This window comes from Myotis daubentonii, chromosome 3 (assembly GCF_963259705.1).
Source record: "Myotis daubentonii chromosome 3, mMyoDau2.1, whole genome shotgun sequence".
NCBI classification, from domain to species: Eukaryota; Metazoa; Chordata; class Mammalia; order Chiroptera; family Vespertilionidae; genus Myotis; species Myotis daubentonii.
In genome coordinates this window covers 58942001-58951112 of record NC_081842.1, presented here as the reverse complement: position 1 = coordinate 58951112, position 9112 = coordinate 58942001, and the positions used below count along the sequence as shown (strand labels likewise).

Sequence of the window (9112 nt, the reverse complement as noted above, 5' to 3'; positions counted from 1 at the left end):
AATTAAAAGAGTTCATACAAGAAGAAACATGATTTTAGATCATGGCAGGCGACCAGTGGTGGTGGTGGGGTGCTGATGGAGCAAGGGAAGGAGGAGGTGGGGATGCCAGGAGGCAGGGAACCTGATCAGCCTGATCACCAGCCAGGCCTAGGGACCCTACCTGTGCACAAATTTTGTGCACCAGGCCTCTAGTAAAAATATAGTTTTTGCTGCCTTCTTAACTGGACAGATGGAAAAATAATGTCGTTTACATTTAGTTATATGAACCTTATTGAATGCTCATTTTCATAAAAAGATAAGTTAGAGGTAAACAATGGTCAGAGTGAATCATTCCACTCTAATGAAATGTTCTGTTGGGGAGAAAAAACAATTTTCCTTCTACCCTTATAAGGTATTGGCTGAGACCCCCTATAATAAAAGACAGATTAACAAAAGAAAAGCAAACAGAATTGTATTAACATGTATGCTTGGGAGAGACTCAGGGAGAATGCATAACCCCCAGAGGTGGCTTAGAATTCAGATTTAAATACCATCTTAATAGCTGAAGGGACATGGGTTGGGGGATGTAGGTCTCTTAGGGGAGAGTAAAGTATTTTGGGGAAAGATGAATGGGCCTTAGAAGAGTAAGATGAGACACATGATAGTTTGCAATTTGTCTGGGTGTTGTGTTGACTTCTAGTCTCCTCTCCTGTGAAGAGTCAATCTTCCCTGGTTCATGAATCTCCTGGGGAGGGAATTTATGACAACTGAGTTCCTTTTGGGGGCTCTGTCTTTAGATAGATAGGGGGAATTCAGAGAAAGCCTCTTTTTGCGTTTGCTGCTCTGTGAGTCCCTTCAGCTCAAAATAATCAATATAGCAAAGCAGCATATTTGGGGGTGGCATGTCTTGAACTCCTACAGTCATATTGGGGGGTGGCATACTCTACTACCCTTTAGTTCCAACTGAGAGTGTTGGCAAGCAGAAAGGAACTATTAGGTCATAGCCACCTGCCAGAAAGTAATTTGAGAAGTGGGACTATAGTGGGTAGAATTGTGCCCACCAAAAACATGTTGAAGTGCCAACCCCCATACCTGTGTATGCAACTTTTGGAAACTGGGTCTTTACAGATGTAATAAGCTAAAATGAACTCATACTGAGTTTTATTGAAACACAGTCATGCTTATTTGTTTACAGATCTTCTAAGGCTGCATAATGGTGAAAATAATTAAAAATTAATTTGCTCAGGTGTTAAAAAGGGAAGCGGTCTTCCCTCCACTCTTCATTTTCACTTTAGAAAACTTGCAATGAATGGTTCATTTGTTCTCTGCCTCTTTGAGGTGCATGTAAATGGTTTTGAAATCTGTAAAAAGCCTTCTGCCGGATTTACAACCCAGGAATGTTTTTTCAAGGACCAGGGAACCATCTCTTTGAAATGCCATCCTCAAGGGAGATGGCACCCCATCTCCCAGTTTCCCTGGGAGGGCAGGAGCCTAACTTCCACTGGCATCTGGCTCCAAGTTGTAACTAGTCCCTGCCCCAGAGACAGGAGACACTTCTTTTGAATGAAGCAATTAGCTAACCCAGATGGACACCCCAATTACCAGGTGAATTTAGGATGAACAATGTGTGACAAATGGTGCTGTCAAGTCCTCTTACTTGAGGACTAGTTGTCATTTGCCTTGAGAACATGTGTGTAATGGATTGTATCTGCCTGGCTATATACAAAGCTGAGATTTCTTTCTGTCTTTGCAATCCCTTTAATGGCTTGCCTGTGATGAGTATCACACTCAGGCTTAATGCTTAATCAATAATAAAACTATTTTTTTTCTCTTCTCCTTTATGGAGAGGTTTTCTGGGCTGGCAGAAGTTTTGTTTTTTAATTATATTTCTCCAGCAGTTGTTTCTGGTCTATGAAGGCAGAAATTGAGTACAGTGGGGCCTTGACTCACAAGTGTCCTGACTAACGAGTTTTTTGAGATACCAGCTGTCTCTCAGCAGATTTTTTGCATTCAGTTGATAGAGTAATTTGAGTTAATGAGCTCCTTAACGAGCTCGGTCTCAGAATGAATTAAACTCGTAAGTCAAGGCCCCACTGTAATTGTAACAGAGACCGTATAAATCAGTGGTACTCAACCTTGGATGCACATTAAGATCACCTGGGAATCTTTTTAAAATCCTGATTTCTGGGCCTCATCCTCCTGAAATTCTGTTTCTTTGTTATGAGGGGCGGTGGGGTGGGTGGCACAACATTAGTAACAAAGAAACAGAATTTCCGGAGGATGAGGCCCAGAAATCAGGATTTTAAAAAGATTCCCAGGTGATTCTAATGTGCAGCCAAGGTTGAGAACCACTGGTATAAATGGTCTAAAATCTTTATTATCTGGCTCTTTATAGAAAAAGGCTGCAGCTGACTCCTGGTCTATGTGTGTGCGCAAGAAAAGCTGTTAGTCAGTATAGCAAAGTCAGAGGAATTTGGGGTAGGGTCCTGGGAACATGGGGAAGGTAAAGAGGAGGAGGTGGATCTTAGGGCAACGGGGTGCAAACCCAAATGTCTAGAGGGGCTGGAAGTTTAAGTAAATGAGTGCAGTGGGCCAAATGGAAATTTTAGTGAATAGAAGCCAGGAGTCAGCTGGTCCTGGCTCCACTTGATCGCTGATATGTGAGGAAGTAAACCAGCCAAACATTGGCAAACCATCCGACTTTTTTCCAAGAGAAGCTGGAAATCTCACACTGTTAAAATGTGAGCATCTAATTCAAATTTGAAAAGCAGGTCTCAAGACAGGCTTCAGTTGATGATCACCAAGTTTAACTTCTGGTCTAGAGAGTGGGGAGGACTCTCCATGTTAAAATGGGATGAGCAGGATGTTTAGAGAGTGCCCTGGAGGAAATGGTTCGGGTGGGAAATGGCTGATAAATTCCTAGAAATATTTATGTGTGACCTGGGAGTTGATTCCAACACTGAGATGTAATTAGTGAATATGTTAGTGATGATTTGAAGGGAAAAAAAGGGGGTGGTGTCTCTAGCATAAAAGCAGGGTGGAAACAGGAACCAAGAAGCCGATTTCAATGTGGACTTTCTCTGGAAAAAATAGTCTCCCTGAAAAGAGATATATTGGAGCGGGCCATGGACCTTCCTACAGTGCACTGGATGGGAATGTGGGCTCTTTATGTGGATACTAGAGGCCTGGTGCACGAAATTCGTGCACAGGGGTGGGAGGGGGGGTGGTCCATCTGCCTGGCCTGCACCGTCTTGCAATACGGGAACTTTCAGACATCCCTCTCACAATCCGGGACTGCTGTCTCCTAACTGCTTGCCTGCCTGCCTGATCACCCCTAAAACTCAAGCTTCTTCTTTTTTTATTTTTAATATTTATATTTCTTCCGTATTTCTTATTTTAAAAGTCAAGCTTCTAGAGAACATGAAGTATTTAACATTATTCCATATTCCTTACAGAGAGCTAAGCATGGTAAACACAGCAAATACTAAATACTTACGGGCTTCTATACAAACACTTTCCAACCAGGAATGTTTTAATAGGCAGTCTCCAAAAACTTGAACTGGAAAACCTAAAAGTAGAGTGCTCAGATTTCAGGCATCAGGTGCTATTAGCAGGATTTCTATCCCATTTAAACTTTAATTCTTAGCTCTCAACAGTCTGGACAAACTGCCCTTCACTGTCCCAAAGTTTCTTATTCGTCACTATCTCATGTTCCTTTTTTTTTTTTGAATTCAATGTTTTATATCCACATCAGTATCATCGTACCATACAAAATCCACCTGCCAGCCTAGCCGGGTAGGTGGTGGTGGTGGGGGGATCCATGGCAGCATAGAAAATTGGGGTTCTTGTCCCAAAAGAGGAGAAAATGGGTTTATAGTCAAGGAAACAAAATCAGAACCCAACATGATCAAGGAGAAGCCTTGAAGCTGCATCGAGCAGAGATGCTGTGGGCAGCAGTGCATCTCAGCTGGTGCAGCAGTACCTGCAGCAGTCTTGGTTCCTGGGAAGCCTGGGGTCAGACAGGGCCCAGCTCTTGAGGTTATTTTTAATAATTTTGCTTTGGAAGAGGAGGGCTTCTGGGCAGCAGCTCCATGTGGGGGTAACCAGTGGGAGTTTCACTTCAGGGTTTGGAGGGGAAGTTGGGTCTGTGGGGCGGGGTGGGGGGCGGGGGTGGGGGCGGGGGCGGGACCCACCCGGCCCCAGATGTCACAGCTGAGGTTCTTGGAAGTGGCCCAGCAAAGTTCCTTCCTGCCTTCTTCCTGCCCTGATCCCAGGTCTATGGCTTAAAAATCAGGGCACCAGGCTGGGGCTGAGCACCCCAGGGGCCTTTGTAAACATGGCAGGTACAGGCAGGGGGATCTTGGGGGAACTGTAGGAACTGGTGGGGGTAGCCAGAGCCAGGGGAGGGCAGTACCCATAGGGAAAGGGGGCATTCGGTGGAGGAGGTATGCTCCTCTAACAGAGACTTAGGGGTACAGAGACCAAGAGAGACAGAGAGGACAGAGATGGGGATAGAAAGAGTGACAGGAAGAGAGAGACTCAGAGAAAGCAAGAGAGAGATTGAGACAGAGAAAGATTCACAAAGAAGAGAGACAGACAGACAGAAAGATGTAGTCCTGCTCTGTATGAGTCAGCCGGCTGGGGGTGGGGGAGTGGGGGTGGGGGAGGCCGGGCTTGCACGGGATGTGCCAGTTGGATGGTAAGTGCATCCTTGTGTTGCACGAGAGAGGTGTGCTGGTCATGCCGCACCAGCTCCTTCAGAGACCCGTACAGGTTGCAGGGCCACGCAAAACCCAAGCCAGTGGCCGAGCGGTAGATAACACAGTGCTTGGTATCACAGTCCACCACCACAGAGCAGGCATAGCAGCCCCGCTGGCTGCTCTCACGGATAAGGAAGGTACCATCCCGTTTGCTGTTCAGCATTTCCTCCGACGTGTGCGGTTGATCTTGCCCACATACCAGGTTCATTCCTCATGGTGGGGGAGGTCATCCTCATCCTCCATCAGTGCATACTGGTCTTCAGTCTCAGTTTTGATTCCCAACCACTCAGTGATTTTCTGCTGCCAGGCGCCTTTCTGGGTGAGCCATACCAGGTACTGGTCTTGGATCTTGCACAGCTGCATGAGGTCTGGCTTCAGGCTATTCATGCGCTTATCTCAGTTGTCCAAGGCCTGTGTCCACAGCTCCTGTTCCAGCTTCGTGCGGTTCTCGTGGATCTCAGCGATGCAAGACTTGAGCCGTTCTGAGTTCAGCAGGACCCTCTGCATCTCTTTTTCATTGCCCTCACGCTGGAAGCGCTCCAGGTACACCTTGCTGCACTTCTCTTAAGTCTGGCCCTGCTCTTGGAAGATCTTGATGGTTTCATTGAAGGCTTCGATTGCGGTGCGCTTCATCTGCAGTTCCTGGGAGGTGCATGTGTACTCCTCCTAGAGCTGGTCGTACTTGCGGCTCTTGTCCTCAGCTTCAAACCAAGGTAACAAACAAATAATTTCCACCAGAAGTCACGTCCAATTACTGTGAGACTGAGGACTATAGGGCTGACTATGTACATGCTAAGTAACAGGCTCACATTCTGGCCCTAGGCACCCAGGCGTCCTCCACAATCCCACAATCCTCTGGTTGCATACTTCCGGTTCTTCTAAATCCTCCTTAAATGGTGTTTCCTTCAGTCGTGTTGCAACGTCCAGGGCCTCTAGTTGGAGAGGATTTTTCTGTTCTTTGATGTTGGAACTATTGGAATCAGTGAAGTTTTGGGAGTATTGCCGCTGCCATGAACATGTCGGTCCCAAGTGCACTCATGAAACAACTGCCCATGCAGTCCACTGGTTCGCAATGAGAAAGGTACTGTGCTGAGCCATTTTCCAACTGGATCTTCCTCTTCCCCAGCACACTCCAAACCTACACCAGGCTGACCACCCCAACCCCACAGACCCTTAAGACCTTCCCCCCTATTTCTTTGATGTTCCCCCACCAAACTCACACCCTATCACGTTGTCTAGGGGCGCCCCTAATGGCTCCCTGTTCAATCCACCGTCCATTCGTTTAGGACATGATGGACCTTGGCTCTTTATATATTAGGATTAGTGGAGAATAATTCACACAGGATAGTGAACTTGGGGACTTAGAGTAATGAGTAGCCTATAACAAGCCCTCAATACATTTTGGCTTTTGTAATTAGCTATTGTTTTCTGGAATACATCTGGAAACACAGATCCCTTGACCAGGATGCACACTTGCCAAGAAAGAAACAAAGGAAGCTCAGCCACTTTTCAGCTCTAAAGGAAAAGGTTTGGTAACATGTGGTGGTTTTAAAACACGTCTGCAAATTCTTAAACACTCCTCCCAAGAAGTGGAGTCTAATTCTCCTCTCCTTGAATGTGGGCTGGACTTAGTGACTTGCTTCTAATGAATAACATATTGGAGAAAAGACTCATAACTTCTGAGGGCTAATTCACAAAAAATGATCCAGCTTTGCTCTCTGAATCAATCTCTCTCTCTCTCTCTCTCTCTCTCTCTCTCTCTCTCTCCCTCTCTCTCTCTCTCTCCATCCCTTAGGAACTGAGCTGCCATGCTAGAAGTTCAGCTACCCTGAAGCTGCCATGCTGGAAGACCATGTGGTGAGCCTATGTGCTGATAGAGATGCCAGAGGAGCCCCGGCTGTTCCAGCTACCCGCCCCCGCCTCCTGCTGCTTGAGTTTTCCCAGTCTAGGCACCAGATGCGAGTAAAATAGCCCTTGAGATGACTCCAGTCTCAGCCACGATCGGACCACAAACACTTGAGGGAGATTGCCTAGATGAGCCCAGTTAAACCCCCAAATCTTGAGAGATAATATGGTAATGAGTGATCGTTGTCTTATACTACTAAATTTTGGGGAGGGTTGTTAAGAAGTAAAAGATAAGCTGGAATAATGTATTCAGCTCCTCCTATGTCAAGAATTTTTTTTTTTTTTAAAAAAGTTAGATACATTGCCTGATAAAAAAAGAAAGCATGGTGAAATTTCTTTATGTTCACGCCTTTATTTCATTGACAGATTTTGGGATTTAAGGGAGAAATTGATATGTAGGGTAGAGATTTTATTTCTTTTAATTTGGACATATGACTGATTTATGGAAACAGGAAAAAAAAATCACCTCTTCCACACATCAAAGTTTTCTAGAATGTAAGGGCTTGAGATATCCACCTTGTTGTATGTAGAATAACTCACAAGTTTGTGCTTTCTGACTGGCGATAGATAAACATCCACATGTCAAGGGCATGTACCTTGGTTGTGGGCACATCCCCAGTGGGGAGTGTGCAGGAGGCAGCTGATCGATGTTTCTCTCTCATATCGATGTTTCTAACTCTCTATCCCTCTCCCTTCATCTCTGTAAGAAATCAATAAAATATATTTTAAAAAAAACACACACAAACAACACATCCACATACCCTGAATTTGAGACTGCAGGAGGAAGGACATGGCTCATTTCTTCAGAAGGTGCTCTGGCTGGGCTGTGAACACACATGGATTGAGCAGATGGCACCAGGTCTCAATCACTGATGCTGTAAAATGTCATACCCAGTATGTCAGGGGCTGGCTTCTCCAGGGATCAGATGCTGACCTGAAACGTGATGTGCAGGGCGTTTAGGGAGCACCCTTGAACAGCTGAGTCAACAGCCCTTCCTTAAAGGGGACTCTGTGCAGTGCATCACTGTGGCCAACAGAAGTTGCCAAGTATTTCAGAAGAGATGAAAACTGGCTGAGTATGGATCGTCCATTTTGCTTCGAAGTATGACTTTGGAGAACAAATCTCTGGATTCCAACCAGGGTGATGATTTTCAAGTGGAACTGACTGAGCTGCGAGAAAAGGAGACTCAGAAAGCTATCGCTTCCTTGGAGTTTTAGGGATGATTTTATGAACCCCTGAGTTCTGAAATTTCTGGCTATGTGGCCAAATTCTGGGAAAAGTGTTTGTCAACTCAAATCTATGAATCTATTTTAGTTTCTGGTGTTTGGATTTGAACACATTTTTCACTGCTCACTGGACTTGAGAAAAAGATTTTTGAAGTAAAATTAGTAAGGACACAGGATGTAATAAAAACATATGTGGATGTTGTATTGTTAAAAGCCACTTTTCTTGTACCCTATGACAACATCCCCAAAACAGAAAAGAAAAAGGATTTCTCCCTAAGTGTCTCTATTTATGAAAGAAGAAAGTAACAGTGTCACATGGGCATCCCTAAACCAATCCCACTAGAAGGGAATGAGTTGACTAAAACTGGCTTAGCCCAACCATTAGTCAAATGTGGCCTTGAGAGTGTATCTGTTTACCTAAGTACTTTGCTCTCAGTATCTAAACAAAGTTAATCCTACCAGATCTGAGGCCCTGAACCTAACTGTCCCCTATATCTGGGCTCCTGAGCATTAAAGAGAAAAAACCAACATGATATAGAAAAATGTTAGTTACATGCAAACAAGTGGTTAGAATAAGATGGAACTTGGAGACATTGTAGAAAATAGGTCTACCTTTGATCTAGCGCCAGTATTCCACCTTTGTGTGGAAATTACCTAAAAAACAGTACAGTGGTCTGGCGGGGTTAAGTTCTCCTAACGAGGAAGAAGAGACTGCCTTTGAGTAAGTAGCCAACCTACTCAAAGTGTCCGTCACATTTAGCAAGGATTAACCAACTCAAAGTGGTCATAGCAATATTAATACAAGACAAAATGGACCTTAAGACAATGAGAATGAATAAAGGAGAAAGAGTGTTACTCATTAATGACAGAAAGGAACAATTTACTTGGATGATATAAAAATTATGAATCATAACACAGTTTTAAATTAAGCAAAAGCACAAGAAGATAAATTAACTAAAAAGTGGTGAAATTATAGTAGTCCCCCCTTACCCACAGTTTTACTTTCCACAGTAAATTTCCATTACCACAGTTAGAAAATATTAAATTTCCCCAACCATCAATATCATCTGCTCCTGACATCCAACCATCAACATTGTCATGGCTCAATGATCCAGGACCACCAGAAGCAGATGATCCTCCTTCTGATGTATCGTCAGAATACATCATTCACCTCACTTCATCTCATCACATAGGCATTTTATCATCTCACATCATCACAAGAAGAATAGTGAATATATAGT

General features: G+C 44.4%; 1 pseudogene; it reads right to left on the bottom strand.

Annotated features, from left to right (window-relative positions):
- Positions 1-384: 384 nt before the first annotated feature.
- Positions 385-9035, bottom strand: LOC132229604 (phosphatidylinositol 3-kinase regulatory subunit beta-like; annotated as a pseudogene).
- Between the last annotated feature and the right edge of the window lie 77 nt (positions 9036-9112).